At 37.2% G+C, this 15,803-nt stretch overlaps 1 protein-coding gene across 1 annotated transcript in view; it reads right to left on the bottom strand.

Moving 5' to 3' along the window:
- Window positions 1-14,719, bottom strand: part of RABGAP1L (RAB GTPase activating protein 1-like) — a 391,910-nt gene extending 377,191 nt beyond the window's left edge. The window contains 1 exon segment of the mRNA XM_015566064.1: window positions 14,584-14,719. The gene's annotated coding sequence lies outside the window, so the exon portion shown is untranslated.
- Between the last annotated feature and the right edge of the window lie 1,084 nt (window positions 14,720-15,803).

Genomic DNA, 15,803 nt, shown 5'->3' with positions numbered 1-15,803 from the left:
TTTCCATTTCAGTAAATAACAACACCTCCTACCAAGTTGCACACACAAAATATCTGGGTCTCATCCTTAGCTCATCTCTACTGCATTCCTCACATCAGCATGTCAGCCCTACCTCTAAAATACACCCTACATCTATCCCATCTTGCTCTATATCCATTTTACCAGCCTAATCCAAGCAATGTTTTTATCGACTATAAAAGTCTTGAACCCATCTCCTTCCTCCATTCTACTCCTCCCTAATTTACTCTTCGCAGAGCTACCAAAGAACACTTTTAGGAAATACACTGAATTACATTAAAACTCCAGACTAAAATCTTTTTACTAAAATTCAAACAAAATCCAAATTCTTTAACAGCACTTACAAGGCCCAACACACCCTTGCCTCTGTCACTTTATCATTTCAACTCTTTAATCACAGAAAATTCAGTCCCAACTTACAGTCTTAGCTCTTGCTTCCTACCTTCGTATGACTGACTCCACTGATAACAGCTTTCATTCACCCATTCAACAAATATTTTATGAGTCCCTACTAGCTAGAAACTATAATGGGAACTGGAGACTAAATGATGAGTAAAGACAATGCAGTCCTGGTCTTCCCAAAGCTAACATTCTTATGGAAGAGATAAATAATACAGATGTGCGTAAATCAGGATCACATACTGGAATAAGTATTACAGAAAGCGAGGAGAAGGCAGGAGGCAATAAGGATCCAGCTGATGTCTGGGCTTAAAAGAACAAGTAAGCCATGGAAAGAACTAGGGAGGAAGAACTTGATGTGAGAAACGCCTTATTGAGGAATGGAAAGGAGACCATGATAGCTAGATCATAATGAGTATGGGTGAGGATAGCAGGAGCTGAGATACGGAAAGGATGACAGAGAAGCCTGAGGCCAACACGATGCTACGGCTATCTAAATAAGCACCCTCCCCAAACCCAAACTCTGCTTTGTTTACCAGGGAATATTCCATTCCTGGCATAGTACATAGTACATAGTAGATATTCAATAAATGTGTGGAACAAATTGTTCTTAAAAGCACCAATCACTTGAAAGTTCTCACAAAATAGCAAATGTAAAGTCAGGACTCAAGTAATTACTTCAGAGTAATGCTCTGCCCTGCACTGTCATACTGCCTTTTAGTCTACTCATCGGCTGAGAACAGGGTTGGTATGTGCCTCTACAGAATGCCACTGTACACACCGGATCTCCTGCACTCCTTCCCACATCAAAACTTACCTGTCTCTTCCTCCAAAGCATTCTTCTTAGATCAGTGATAAGTAACCTGAGAGTTAACTCTGCATTAGTGTTAGTAAATATTAATGGTTGCTCAATTCAAATTAGATTTGCAGAGATCTTTTAAATATACAGTTTGCTATTCTTTGAACTCAAGATTAATAGATTCATTTCAATTCAGCAAGTAAAACAGTGCAGTACACAAAAGCAAAACTTCTTTTAACAGCATATAGTTAAAGGCTGCCCTATTATAATCTAAAAATTAGAATGTAAAATCTGACAAAGAATGTTTACGTCTCTTCAGATTAAAAAAAACATTACTGGGAACTATAGGCATAAAAATTTTAATTTTTAAGGCATTTTAAAGGTATATAAGAATAAGGGACAGAAAACTTATCAGTGCTACCAAGAATATGATATATTTTTCTTCATTACCTTCTCGCCTGTTCTGAACCCAAAGACACTCAATAAATATTTTTTAATTAAATCACATAAACATCCCCACACCTATAACAATGTTAACAAGTGAAATCCCTATTAATTCTTACTCTAATGCCACATCATTTTTGTCAAATAAGCAATATATCTAAATTGGCATTTCACTTGGATACCCAAAACTACAATTTTCACATATACTAGAAACGGTATAACCACATTTAGCAAAGTCTAACTGGCAGCTATCTTCTTCCCAAAATAACCAAACACATTCAAAAGATAAAGTCGTAGTGCACATGGTCCAATTTCTTTCTGTGCCAAATGTGGTGAGTCTGCTTCTTGCTTTTATATTACGTGTTTGCACGTATTAATTTTCAAGTGGCTCTTAAACTGAAATAGAAAACTGAAAAAAAATGAATGTAAATCCAGATTTGGTAAGCAGGAAGGACTATGAGGCATGAAAATTAGAATGACTATAGTAGACTCATTACAAAGGTGAAAATAAAAAATATTCTTAATTTACAATAAGAAAATAGCAGGCAAGAGCCACACTAATATGTAGGTGTGTATGCAAGAATGTCCCTGGCCCTGAAAAGGGCACAAAGGAGTCTTATTAATTCATATTACTTTAGTGGACACCTACTTTTATTAGTCCAGCAATCATCTGCAAAACTACTTTTCTGAGAATAAGGCTTCCCTCTATTCAAACTACATAACTTTTATAGAAACCTCAACACTGTGGCCAAACAGATTCAAAGGTAAACATTGAATCCAAACTAGACCAATTAACGTATTTCCTAAGATTTCTGGACTGATGACCAAAGAGTTCATCATGACAGTGTCCCTCTTACAGCAGAAACTTTTAAGATGTAAACTGGGAATTGTTGGTGGCCATGTTTTTACCCATCTGAAGAATGCCAGTATGTAGGGAGAGAGTGAGTAGTCATTCCTATACACAGACAAGCAAGAGAATCTTACTTGGGTCCATAATTTTGAGTCACTCCTGAAGCCTAGCTCCATCTGTTCCCATCCTCAGTCTTGGTAAATCCATTGTTGCCTTAATTCTATAAAATACCCCTTCCAATAAATTCTTTTTGCATAAGCTAGTTTAAATTGAGTTTCTGTCACCTGAAGCCTAATGAGTCCTAATGTAACTATATGCTAGCCAAAAGACATACAAGCTTATTTTTTAACAGGCTGCAGATAGCAATATGGTTTCATATAGTAAGTATGAGAACAGAAATCTGGGTAAAGGAAGAGCAGAGAATCTGAAAAGTTGACAATAATTTCCCAGATTAACAGTGTAGTGGATATGATGAATGAAAGGAAAAAAATAGAGAAATGAATTAATCGAAATAATCACAGGAACAAACACAGGATAACACAAGCGGTAATTACAGTCGAAGGATGGTTTAAAAGACAATAGGAAAATATTTTATAACCAAAATAGGAAGCCAGCAAAGGACAAAAAGGAATTTAAAATGGTAGGCACATTATGATTATTGCTGCATAATACTCTTATCATAAAAACAGAATGTAATAAGGAAAAAATATATTTTATTTAAAAATCTGTATTAGGATGATGACATTCATAAGTTAACTGTAATAGATCAGGTTATTTTTACCAATTATTTTACTCCCTCTCTATTACAAAATTGTACGTTTGTGCCTCTGGCCATATGACTTTATAATGCCTCCCAAGAGAGTGAGGCAAAATATTTCCCTGCCCAAATCATTTTGGGCTAAGCCACAGAATATCAATAAACAAAACCTGAGCAGACAGTTTAAATTTGCTTGAGTTATTTGGCTTGGTTTCTTGAGAAGACCAAGAAAAGAATAAGGACCCAAAATGCAACATGTGAATAAGACTTGAATTTAATCCACAGCCGGAAATATAGTCTCCCTCACAGACCCCCAGAACCATAAGTTAAAAAACAAAATGTTTATTGTTGAAGCCATCAAACATTTCAGTATTGTCACACAGCACTACCAAAGCAACAGCTAATTAAGTGATCTACTATTTTTAAATTTCTTCAGCATTGTTATACTATCTTGACATTAAACTCAGGAAAAGCTAACAGCAACTAACAAATCAATCTCTCAAGGAGATACTGCTATGACTCTTCAACTATTACCTAAAAAAACTCCAGTGATTTCTATAATTATTATTGACATTCCACTGAATTAAAATGTACTTTAATAGTTTACCCTTCTAATACTAATATTTAACTCTAGACATATTCAGTTATGTAAAACTTTAACCCATGTCTCATATTGTAGTTTAGAAAAGCCTACTCAGCAATAACTTCTAGGCAATAAATATAAGTTTAAAATATTATAAAATATATATACTCAAAAATTTTAATGATTAACTTTAATTCTATATTTTTCTGCTATAATTACATACGCAATCAATTCAAAGGTAAAGTTGATGCAATTCAGTTTCATAAACTTGGCTTAAGACTAATAATCATCTTTGTGCCCAATGAGTACAGGTATATGGTCAAGGGGAAAAAATCCATCATATGACAGAATACAGTACAGAGTCCTCTCCTTTCCTCCCTCCCTTCTCCTCTCCCTCCCACACTCTCTAAAAGTTAATGAAAAAATATACTTTTTTGTGAGGATTAACAAAATAATAATAATAATAATAATAATGGAAGGATGTATCCTATATAATAAAAGCCTAATATGCAAATCAACCGAACAATGGAATGACCAGCAGAATGACCAGTTGCTATGATGCACACTGACTACCAGAGGGCAGACACTTAACGCAGGAGCTGCCCCCAGCCCACAGGACCCAGGCCAGCCAAGGCAGGTGCCAGCGGGGGCCCCCTGATCACCCTGCCAGTCGCCCCACAGATTGGCCCTGATCGCCAGCCAGGCCTAGGGTCCCTACCCATGCACGAATTTTGTGCACTGGGCCTCTAGTTATTTAATAAAGGTGATAAGACAACCAGCTAATTATTAGGGAAAAATTAAATTTGATCCCTACCTGAAACCAAAAAGAAAAAGACTGATAAACGTAGCATATCAAGTAATGTAGGCAAAATTTAAAGGCAAGATTTTGAAATGGTATTGTCCTAAATATATAACAAGCTGTTAGAAATAAAAAAAGAAAAAAAGATAAATACATCAATAGAAAATGAAATAGAGAACACAAAAAGACAAAAGACCAATACACATATTATTAAATGTTTTTTTAGCATCTATTCTATCTCTTCCCCAACTGTGTAGCAGCCCCAGTCCCTAGCCTATTGGGGGAGGGGGGGTGTGATAGAGGGGGTAGGAATGCTGCAGGTTGAGTCTCTAAATGAATTCTACGCCAATTAACTTAATATCTTTTACTTTAACACTTTGTTTCAAGCGGGGCACTAAGTCTTAAGGCAATTAACATGGCATTTTCCTGACAATAGTTCAAGGAAGAATATAAGAACTAAACTGTCTCTTCAGATTAAACCCACAAGAGAATGTACTGGAGAAGAGAGAGAGAGTCTCTCCTCTCTCTGGACAACATGGCATATAGATATAAGGCCTATAAAAGACCTCAGGTGTCAGGGAAAAGGTAAAGAATGATGCTAAAAAAAAGAAAGTGAAAACGCTTTTATTTCACTAGAAGTTAAAGAACCTAAAGAGACATGCTTTGCAGTTAATGAGATAATTACATTTTAGTTTCGGTTGAAAATAACAGTAAACTGGAAAATAACATTTAAAATATTTTTCAGCCTGGCTGGTGTGCCTCAGTGGTTGAGCACAGACCTATGAACCAGAGGTAACGGTTTGAACCCCAGTAGGAGGCATGCAGGAGGCAGCAGATTAATGATTCTCTCTCATCACTGATGTTTTGATCTCTCACTCCCTCTCCCTTCCTCTCTGAAATCAATAAATTTTTTTTTCAGAGAACCAGCTAATAACACATATATTAGGCTGGACAAATAGATAAAGCTAAATTCTATATCTATTGTTGATCTGTATCTACTTGTGTATAGAAAGTTACATAAACACATATTTTCATTGTCCAGGGGAACTAAATGTGTTGAAAAATTATAATGCTTGTACCAATCTGACAGAAATTGTTCAGATGGAAAGAAAGGTAAAGCTCCTCTATGAATAAAGATGATTATTTAAGAGACCTACAGCAGCAGTTCATAAAATGCTTGCATGACAGTTTTGTGAGCTTCTAAAGAAAATGATCATCCTTAGCTGGTCTATAAAACACAATTTTATACATAACTAATAATAAAACATAACTAATCATGCAAGAGGAAGGAGTGAATAATTAAGTTAACAGACATTTGCTCCACTGTCCAAGAACAACATTCATCCAGCCTAATGGCAGTCGTACAAAATGATACTGTGTCCTATCTCTCTTATTCTGAAACAGAATTAAAATGAGACAGATGTTTGAGGACTTCAACAGTTTTCTCTCAAGAGGAGACCAAGCTATTAGAATTAAGCACCAGTGACTAATATGGAAAAAGAAAAAGAAACAAATGATCAACCCCTCTAACTGAAACTATAGCAGAACTACAAACAACTATCAAAAACTCAGAGATAAGCCTTAGTATGTCAGATTTTCCTTAAAGTAGAAAAGAAAATGAGGGGTAAGTTAATCAAAATCTGAAAAAAGATGTCTTTCCTTAAAATTAGATAGAGGTGCACAAAGTCATGAATCTATCATTAGATAGATAATGGTGCACAATCTCATGAATATGCTAAAAACGACCCAACTGTACACTTTAAAATGGTGAATTTTATGATACGTAAACAATATCTCAACAACAACAAAAAGTGTAACTAAAATCTATATGTAAAACCTCCCAAAAAGAGAAGGAAAATATATGTAAAATAACTATTACAAAAATAGATGTAAAAAACAGAAGTTTTGTGTTTAGCGAGAATTTGCTATTAATCTGTACTTTCTGTATATTCCAAGATCTCTTTTCTCAGGGGAAATAAATTGGGGGGAGGGGGAATGCAAGTACATATTTTGTCTCCCTAATAAGCCATGAAATTTGAATATCTGAATGGACATGCAAACTCTTTGCTAACATTGCTCATAAACAAACTCTACTCTGAGAGACCTGTCAGAGCCTGCTAAAGTTTCAGTTCAGAGTGGCCTGCTCTAATTTCATTTCTGTTTTTTTCATGTTAGTCAAGGCTGCTCAGTCAATTCTAATAGCTGGATCCTTTCTTGTGAAAAAACTGCTCCTACCTTTGCAGACCTAAGCTGGGAGCTGAGCTGCCTGACCCCACTGGCGGCCATGTTCATACAATAGTCACCTGCCACTTTCGGTTAGGAGTTCTGTGTTATCAAAACCATACAAGTTCTAAGCTGTCTACCTAAATAGGCAGATGACTGTCACCTCTCTAGAAAGCCTCTACATCCCAGAGGAATAGGATTTCTCTTTTCCAGGATACATAAGGCAGAAGGCATCTAGGGGAAGTCAGAATAACGAACGGCCCTTTATCCCAAGCTACACTGATGTTGCTTTTACCTTTGTTCTACAACAATAAACATGAGAACACAAACAAAGTATACTCTAATTTATATTTCACCTAAGATTTTATAAATAAGTAAATATTTAGCTGTTATTATAAAGTTTTATTTTTATAGAAAAGGCATAATTGACTTGATTGTAACTAAGTACTCAATTCAAATAGAGGCATCAGTGTCAGGAAAAAAATCTAGCCAGCTAGCTCACATTGCCAACCCAAGAAAATACTACTGACCTGAATTACAGGCACCATGCCCATAATAATTACCATTTACTAAGTATCTATGTATTTATAATGCTTCCATAAACTCTACAAGGTAGCTATTATCCTCATTTTATACATATGAAAACAGGAAAAGAGTAGTTGTTAAGTAATCTGCCCAAGATCACAGTGTTAGTATGTAGCTAAAGCAAAACTCAAAACCAATTCAACCTGACTCTGAAGATCCTGCTTTTTCCACTGATAGATGCCTCCTAAAAGAAAAATTTTACAATAATAATCTCTAACATTTATCAAGTACTAATTTTGTACTATGCACTTTATATTCCATCTCATTTAATCCTCACAATATAAGGTAGAGCTAATATTAATCCACCTTTATAAACAAAGAAACAATAGGATGCTAAATAACTTACCCCAGGTCACAAGACTAGTACAGCAGTCTGACAAGAGAGGCCATATTCTCAACCACTTCACACACACACACACACACACACACACACACACACAATTGACAACAGTTATGTAGCAGGCACAGTACTACATACTTTTCTTCTGTTTCTAATGTAATCCCTCCAAGAACTACTAAACAAACTCTAGAATTTTAAAAGTTCAGCTGCTATTATATCTCAACAAAAACAGATTTTTAGTTTGCCATTTCGATGACATTTTAGGATGATGAGTTTAAGAGAAAAAGTAACCTATATCCAGAAGACAAAGTTAGAGTCCTCAATACCTTAAAAATAGAAATTCACTATGCTGCCACAATTTTACCAACTGTATAATTTTCCTTCACCCTACGTTCAAACATATCCTAATTTGCATGCTTAACTCTACTTTTCCTTTAGTAAACATATAGTCAGAAGCTGGTAGTTACTAGAATTTACCACTTTACTGTTTGTTAATTGCTCTGTCAGGAGTTTTATAGTATTTGTTAATTAATTTAATTGTTAGTTGGAATTAAAAAGGAAGTAACTCACCCAAGAACCACACAACCAGTAACTGATGGAAATGAGATGCAAATCCAGGTCTACTCCAAGTACCATTCTTAAATTATGCCACACCTTAAAATCTAGGGACTTTATTATGAGAGATGTATCTAGATTGAGGAGAGGTGGGGCAGAAGCTCTTATATTGAACAATAGGAATAACCTTGCAAATCAGAAACTAGTACTACTCCATCTTTAAATTTCTTGAGAAACACTTAGTCAACTGGTTAACAACAACGAAAGTACGAACACTAAATAAAAAAGAAAAACTTCTAGCTCTATCCAGTTTTGCTCGGTGGATAGAGGGTCGGCCTTCAGACCAAAGGGTCCCGATAGTTCCATTCGGTCAAGGGCATGTACCTTCGTTGCAGGCTCCTCCCCGGCCCAGGTACTGGTTGGGGCGCATGCAGGAGGCAACCAATCTACATGTTTCTCTCACAGCAATGTTTCTCTCTGTCTTTCCCTCTCTCTTCCACTCGCTAAAAAAAAATCAATGGAAAAATATCTTCAGGTGAGGCTTAACAAAAAAAAAACAAACAAAAACTAAAAATTTCTATAGACGGCTAAGTCATGTCTTTCTAACTTTGAGAAAATGAAGCAACTATGCTTGTCATAATTTCTGAAGATGACCCCAATAATATAAGAAAAATAATTAAATACTTGCCCAAAAGGTGCCAATAAATATTTTTTAATGTGCATGCCATGGATTTAGTAAATCAAACGTTTACTGGAAGTCTACTATATACTTAACACTAAAAACTGGAATTTAGAGATGAATAAAACCAGTGGGCTCATTAAGTTCTAATTCCTTTAATAGTGCAAAGGGTCCCTGCAGCTTCTCAAATTGCCACATACACCTTGTAGATTATTTGATCTCTAAAAATGAAGGAAAATAAAACTTCCAGCACTTTCAAACAACCCTCCTCCACTCTCTAAAATTATTGTTTATACCCTTAGAGCAAATCATTTATCCTAACCAGTTACTAAACTTTAATACAAAATGAAAATGAAGATATTTCAAAACTTAAGATAAGAATTAAAGAGCCCCGGTTGGGTAGCTCCGTTGGTTAGAGCATTGTCCCAACACACCAAGTAGGACCACTCATTATTTTGAGAAATTTATTTTTTAATTTATCCTGTTATAAGTATCCAAATCTTAATGAAGTACCTTAAGATCTCCCTTAATGTATCTGAATAAATCAATGTACAACACAAGGCCAGTGAAAAAATTCTTACTAAACAATAATTATGTGCAAGGCATCCATATAAAGTTTAAGGCAGTTTAATGCTTTCCGTGTGTTTTGCTACACACTGATATAAGCAACACCTTTTTTCTCTTCAAAATCATCACATTGGTTCAAACAAATTAAAGCTCTGATTTCAAATGACACTTAAGACACTTAGTGTTCACTAACTATATGCTCCCTTCCCTCAAAATATGGAGAATATGATTGAGGTTTCATTCTGACAAGAAAATGAAAACTTACACATGGTGGTGTGTGTAATATTCATATGGTCAAGTCTGCAATATGAGGGCACATCAGCATAAAACAAGTGTAACCTGCTTTCATGAAATGAGTAAATCAAAGAAGCAAAATTAATTTGAAGCCATACATGTTTTCAATTAACAGTACAATTTAGGAATATAAGAAGTATATTTACTATGCTTTTAATGTAGCAGTTGTAATTTTTGAAGATTTAAACATTCAAGGCCTAGTATAAGAATAAATTACTACAGGCCCAGCCGCGGTGGCTCAGTAGTTGAGTATCTATCTATGAACCAGGAAGTCACAGTTTGATTCCCAGTCGGGGCACATGCCTAGGTTTCTGGCTCAATCCCCTGTGGGGGGCGTGCAGGAGGCAGCCGATTAATGATTCTCTTCATCATTGATGTTTCTATCTCTCTCTCTCCTTCTCCCTTCCTCTCTGAAATCAATAAAAATATATTGTTTTAAAAAGAATAAGTTACTACAATTCACAAATAGCAGTAACAAAACAGTATTGGGCATTTTTTTGTGTGTGTTCACAACAATCACTTAGCATACTTGTGATTGAATGCATTCAAAAGATTAAATAAGTTGTTCTAGTTAATACAGCAAATTAAATATGGGGTCCAGATGTGAAGCAACCAAATCAATCTCACCTTGTAGGGGTCTGTCTGCTAAGACTGCCCATTGGTCAAGTGCCCATCTCAAGCCTAGTGGTGGGAGTGGGGAGAAACCAGGTTAAGTGCTTTAAAACATGCCTGCCTAGCTCCTGCCCAAAGTTTCCATCTGAAGGGACTGTGGCTTTGGCAGGTGTCATGCCTCATTGCACTGAAAAGAAACCCCTATTCTTCTGTTCTACTCCATGTGTGGGCTTTCACTTCTTGCCAAGTAGAGTGCAATACTAAAATCCTCACCACATTTTCCAATCCACCTGTACTGGTAATAAAGCTCAATACTTTATTTCATCCTACATGTGGCTCCTGCTTCTGTTCTCAATTAGTTAAAAATCCAGAGAGTTCCAGAAGTGACTTAATTACACCCTCCTGAACCTCCAACTGACATGTGCAGTACAGTTAGAGAAATAGACAGGATTGAGATGAAGCTGTCATTAATGAAACACTAACATCAAGAGAACCACAAGGGCAGTTTCCGGGGTTGGTGGGTTTCTTTATCCTGTGGAGTTGGGCGGGTACAGCTGTGGCTAATTTGTAGGGGGTTCCGGTCCCACCTCGCCTGCAGGGACGAGAGCCAGTACCAGAGCGGCCTTGGGCGTGGTAAGTCTGTCTTCAACGGCTGCGAAGATGCAGCAGCCTGACTTCTGGCCTGACTTCTAGTGCAGGCTTATATCTCCCAGGAGGCCCCAAGGCCAGTGCTCCCTGTGGACAACTTCAGACCACATCAAAACATCACCCAACCACCTCCATAGCAACACGCAAGGGGCAGACGCAGTGGGTACCACAGCCTGCTGTAGTAAATCCTGCTCTGTGGAGAGGGCCCCAGCACAGCTGATCATCCACAGTGGTGGTTCCTCGCAGGCAATCCTTAAAGCAGGGGTCCTCAACCTGTGGGTCGCGACCCCTTTGGGGGTCGAACGACCCTTTCACAGGGGTCGCCTAAGACCATCGGAAAACACATATATAATTACATGTTGTTTTTGTGATTAATCACTATGCTTTAATTATGTTCAATTTGTAACAATGAAAATACATCCTGCATATCAGATATTTACACTACGATTCATAACAGTAGCAAAATTACAGTTATGCAGGAGCAATGAAAATAATTTTATGGTTGGGGGTCACCACAACATGAGGAACTGTATTAAAGGGTCGCGGAATTAGGAAGGTTGAGAACCACTGCCTTAAAGCTTATTGGCTTGAAGAGTAAATCCCAGCCATTGTTGTGCTAACAGCAATCAAGGTTCAACTACAACAAGAGGGTTTACAGCTCATAGAAGGAGTGGTTGCATAACCACAGTGCCCAGCTTGGGTGATCAGGAAGGCTGACCCTATAGGACACCTACTACAATAGGCCACTCTACCAAGCCCAGGAAACTTAGCAGCTCTACTTAGTACATAGAAACAAACACAGGGAAGCAACCAAAACATGGAGACAAAGTAACATGTCACAAATGAAAGAACAGAAGAAATCTCCAGAAACCTCTAAATGAAATGGAAGTAAGCAAACCACTAGTGAGAGTTCAAAATGAAGTTTATAAGGATGCTTAAGGAACTTAATAAGAGCTTCAAGGAACTTAGTGAGAATGAGAACATTCTCTCACATCAATGTTCCTCTCTGTGTGTCTCTCTCCCTCCCAACTACTCTCTCTAAAAATCAATGGAAAAATATACTCAGGTGAGGATTAACAAAAAAGAAAAGAAACGTGAGTGCTAAACCTGGTATATAGGTAGTGTCAGCTCTCTTTATTTACCTCAGTTTTCCACAATTAATAGATCAGCAGAGAATGTTTTGTTTTTTTCTTTTCTCGTTGTAATTAAAATATTTCTACATTTACATAATCAGAATGCAATGAAATGCAACATTCACATGAATTCTTAAGATAAAACAGAGAATTTAAGAAATTTTCAAGCTGCTCTCAAGTATATCCTGAACTTCCAGTGGGTATTCTCACTCTCCTCTGCCTTTGAGGTTCTTTGCCGGTAGTTTACACAAATTTGCAGGTACTTTACACAAATATGGGAGAGTAAAATGCCAACAGTGGACTTGTCTGGATTAACAAATCTGGAAACCTCCTCCGATCATTCCAAAAAGAGTCAATCACCCCTCTACAGTGTTTCTACAATGTTTTACATTAATTTATATTCTTACTCTAACCTTTAAATAAAACAAAAATATTTTAATTACAAGTAAAACCTAAAAGAAATAAAAATTTTAATTACCCTTCAACATACTTTAGCTCTATAATTCTCAAAGCAAGCTGCAATTATCTCCATCTCAACTGGGATATTCACTTACTGAACAGTCCTTAACCAGTGCACTCTGAAGTTAGATCTAAAAGATTATAGGGCATCTCCAGATCTCTGCACATTCCTCAGATCCTGTCATCAGAAATAGGAGAATGGTAGGGTAGAGAGCACTGAAAGACACCTCCTAGATTCCTTCTATCCTTTGGGTCACACGTCAAGGGAAAGGGCTGCCAGCACAACTCTACCCCAACCCTGAGTGACAGCTAAGTTCACCTTCCACACCACTTTTAGGTTGAACATCTTAAATAAGGTGGACATTCTTGGCACCCAAGTGCCAAAATCAGTAGATAAATAGATAAAAAAAGTTGTGGGGCATTTACACAATGGAATACTATGCAACTATAAAAAAGAGAGATCTCTTACCCTTTGGGGCAGCATGGTTGGACCTGGAAAAAATTATGCTAAATGAAATAAGCCAATCTGAGAAAGACAAATATAACATGATCTCATTTATTTGTGAAATCCAATGAGCAGAATGAGTTGACCAACAAAATAAGACCTGAAGCATGGAGGCATGGAACAGACTGACATATCTTGATGTGGAGTTTGGGGATGAGAAGAGATAAACCAAAGAACTTATATACTTACAGGCATAGCCCATGGACATGGGCAATAGGACAGTAAAGACATGGGGGGGAGGGGAAGATGAGGGGCTGGGAGGATGGGGGAAAGTGGGGGGAAAGGGATGATATCTATAATACTATCAACAATAAAAAGTATATTTTTAAAAAATTTAATTACCCCTGGTTGCTACAAATTGAAGGAGTAAATAAAGAGAAGCAGGTATTAGTCTGAGAATCGGACCTACTAGGAAGTTCTAAGGAGAGTATAGGGGTTAAAACTGCAGAATTTCAGAAAACCTCTACTACAAGACTCTAGGCAAAAACACTGCCAAAGGCTTACAGTTAAAACAAAATTAATATGGAACATCGCAGACCAATCTGCTCAGCCTCAACCTACTCTGTTAACAATAGTTACTTCTGGAAAGAAAAGAGGAAGTAGGGGGAGGGGTTACATGTAAAGGAACTTTCATTTTTACTACATATATGTAGATATATTTGTGTATTTGCTGAATCTTTTACCAAGAGACTATGCTCGTATGGTAAATGATTTTTTTAGTTCAACAAAGACTAAAAAATATAAATACCCATAAAAAGAATTTACAATTTTGTGTGGATAAGTTTAGCAAACATTTTCTACAGGGAATACAGTAAAGAGCAGACAGTGATAATGAATATATGAAATAATGGAGTAATAAATACTACGTACTAACATTTATTAAGTACTTACTACAAGTCAAGTCCTAGTCTAAGTCCTTTATATGTATCAACTCATTTGACCATCACACATTATTAACCCTCTTTTACCAAGAAGAAACCTGAGGCACAAAGAGCTTATGTAACTTTCACAAAGTCACACAGCTATTACATAATGGAGACAGGATTCTTACAGTGAATCTGATTATAAAGAAATCATTTTTAATCACTGTCTCTCACATTACCTGTAAGAGGAAGAAAGAGCATGTAAAATCATAGCATAATGAGAAAATGAACAACCTGACTTAAAAATGGGCGAAAGACCTGAACAGTTAGCTCACCAAAGAAGACATATAGGTAGCAAATAAGTATATGAAAAGATGCTCCACTTCGTATGTCATCAGAGAAACGCAAATTAAAACAACAATGACATAACACTATACAACTACTAAAATGGTCAAAATTCAGAACACTTACAATGCCAAGTTCTGCCAAGAATGTAGGTTCATCAAATTGTAACAAATGTACCACTCTGATGCCCCATGTTGACAGTGGGGGAGGCTGTGTGTGTATGGTGGCAGGGGTAGATGAGAACTTGCTGTACTTTCTGCTCAATTTTGTTGTAACACAAAACTGCTCTGAAAAAAATTTATTAAAGATTTAAAATAAATAAAAATAATAGCATCATGGGGTTTTATAAAAGAAGAAGATATAAGGAGGTTGTTCATATGATTTAAAAGCCTAATGCCACTTTCTTCCTGAGTTTTGCTGACATTTCAAATGAGTGGATTACCATGGCCATTTCTGGTCAAGCATCTTTATGAATTTGAATTCCTGAGAACACCAGGTTGGGAGTGAAGGTGTTTGCTGCTCCAGGATCAACAGATTCAAATTCATCAACTGAGGCACTACTAATCTGATAAACTGTTTTCACACATCTTTGGTATTTGCTGCCCCTACCAAACTAATACCTATGATAGATTTTTCCTTCACCTGCTTCCACTGTAGCAGGTTTCTATGTAATCCTTCTTTATAAGAATTTCCATTTCAAAGAGATTTTATTCTCTTCCTTTTAACACCTTTCCCTTTGGCACTGCCCAGGCAGTAACAATGAAGAAATACCAAATCAAAAGAAAAAAAAGAGGATAAAGGATGTATACCACCAATCATTTCAGCCAAGTTCCAACAAGCTCTGGCAAGCATAGGTTCACTCACATCCCAATGGCCTGAACTTAATTATGTGGCCACTCCAGTTTTCAAGAAAGGCTGGTGAATATAGTCTTTATTATGGACTAGAGGCCCAGTGCATGAAATTCATTCACGGGTAGGGTCCCCAGGCCTGACCAGCGTCAGGGCCGATCTACCCCCAGCTACCAGCTGGGGCCTTCCTTCATTCCACGCTGCCCCCAGTGGTCAGCGCACATCATAGCGAGCAGTCGAACTCCCAGTCGGTGGAACTCCCGAGGGGACAATTTGCATATTAGCCTTTTATTATATAGGACTAGAGTCCCGGTGCACAAAAATTTGTGCACTCGGGGGGGAAAGGGGTCCCTCAGCCAGGCCTGTGCCCTCTCTGCAGTCTGGGACCCCTCAGGAGATAACGACCTGCTGGCTTAGGCCTGCTCCCAGGGGGCAGAGGGCAGGCCCAATCCCTAGATCAGCCGTGGGCAAACTATGGCCTGCAGGCCAGATCCAGT

Source organism: Myotis davidii, unplaced genomic scaffold, assembly GCF_000327345.1.
Source record: "Myotis davidii unplaced genomic scaffold, ASM32734v1 scaffold580, whole genome shotgun sequence".
NCBI classification, from domain to species: domain Eukaryota; kingdom Metazoa; phylum Chordata; class Mammalia; order Chiroptera; family Vespertilionidae; genus Myotis; species Myotis davidii.
The sequence above is the reverse complement of the archived record's forward strand: the minus strand, read 5'-3'. Positions and strand labels throughout refer to the sequence as shown.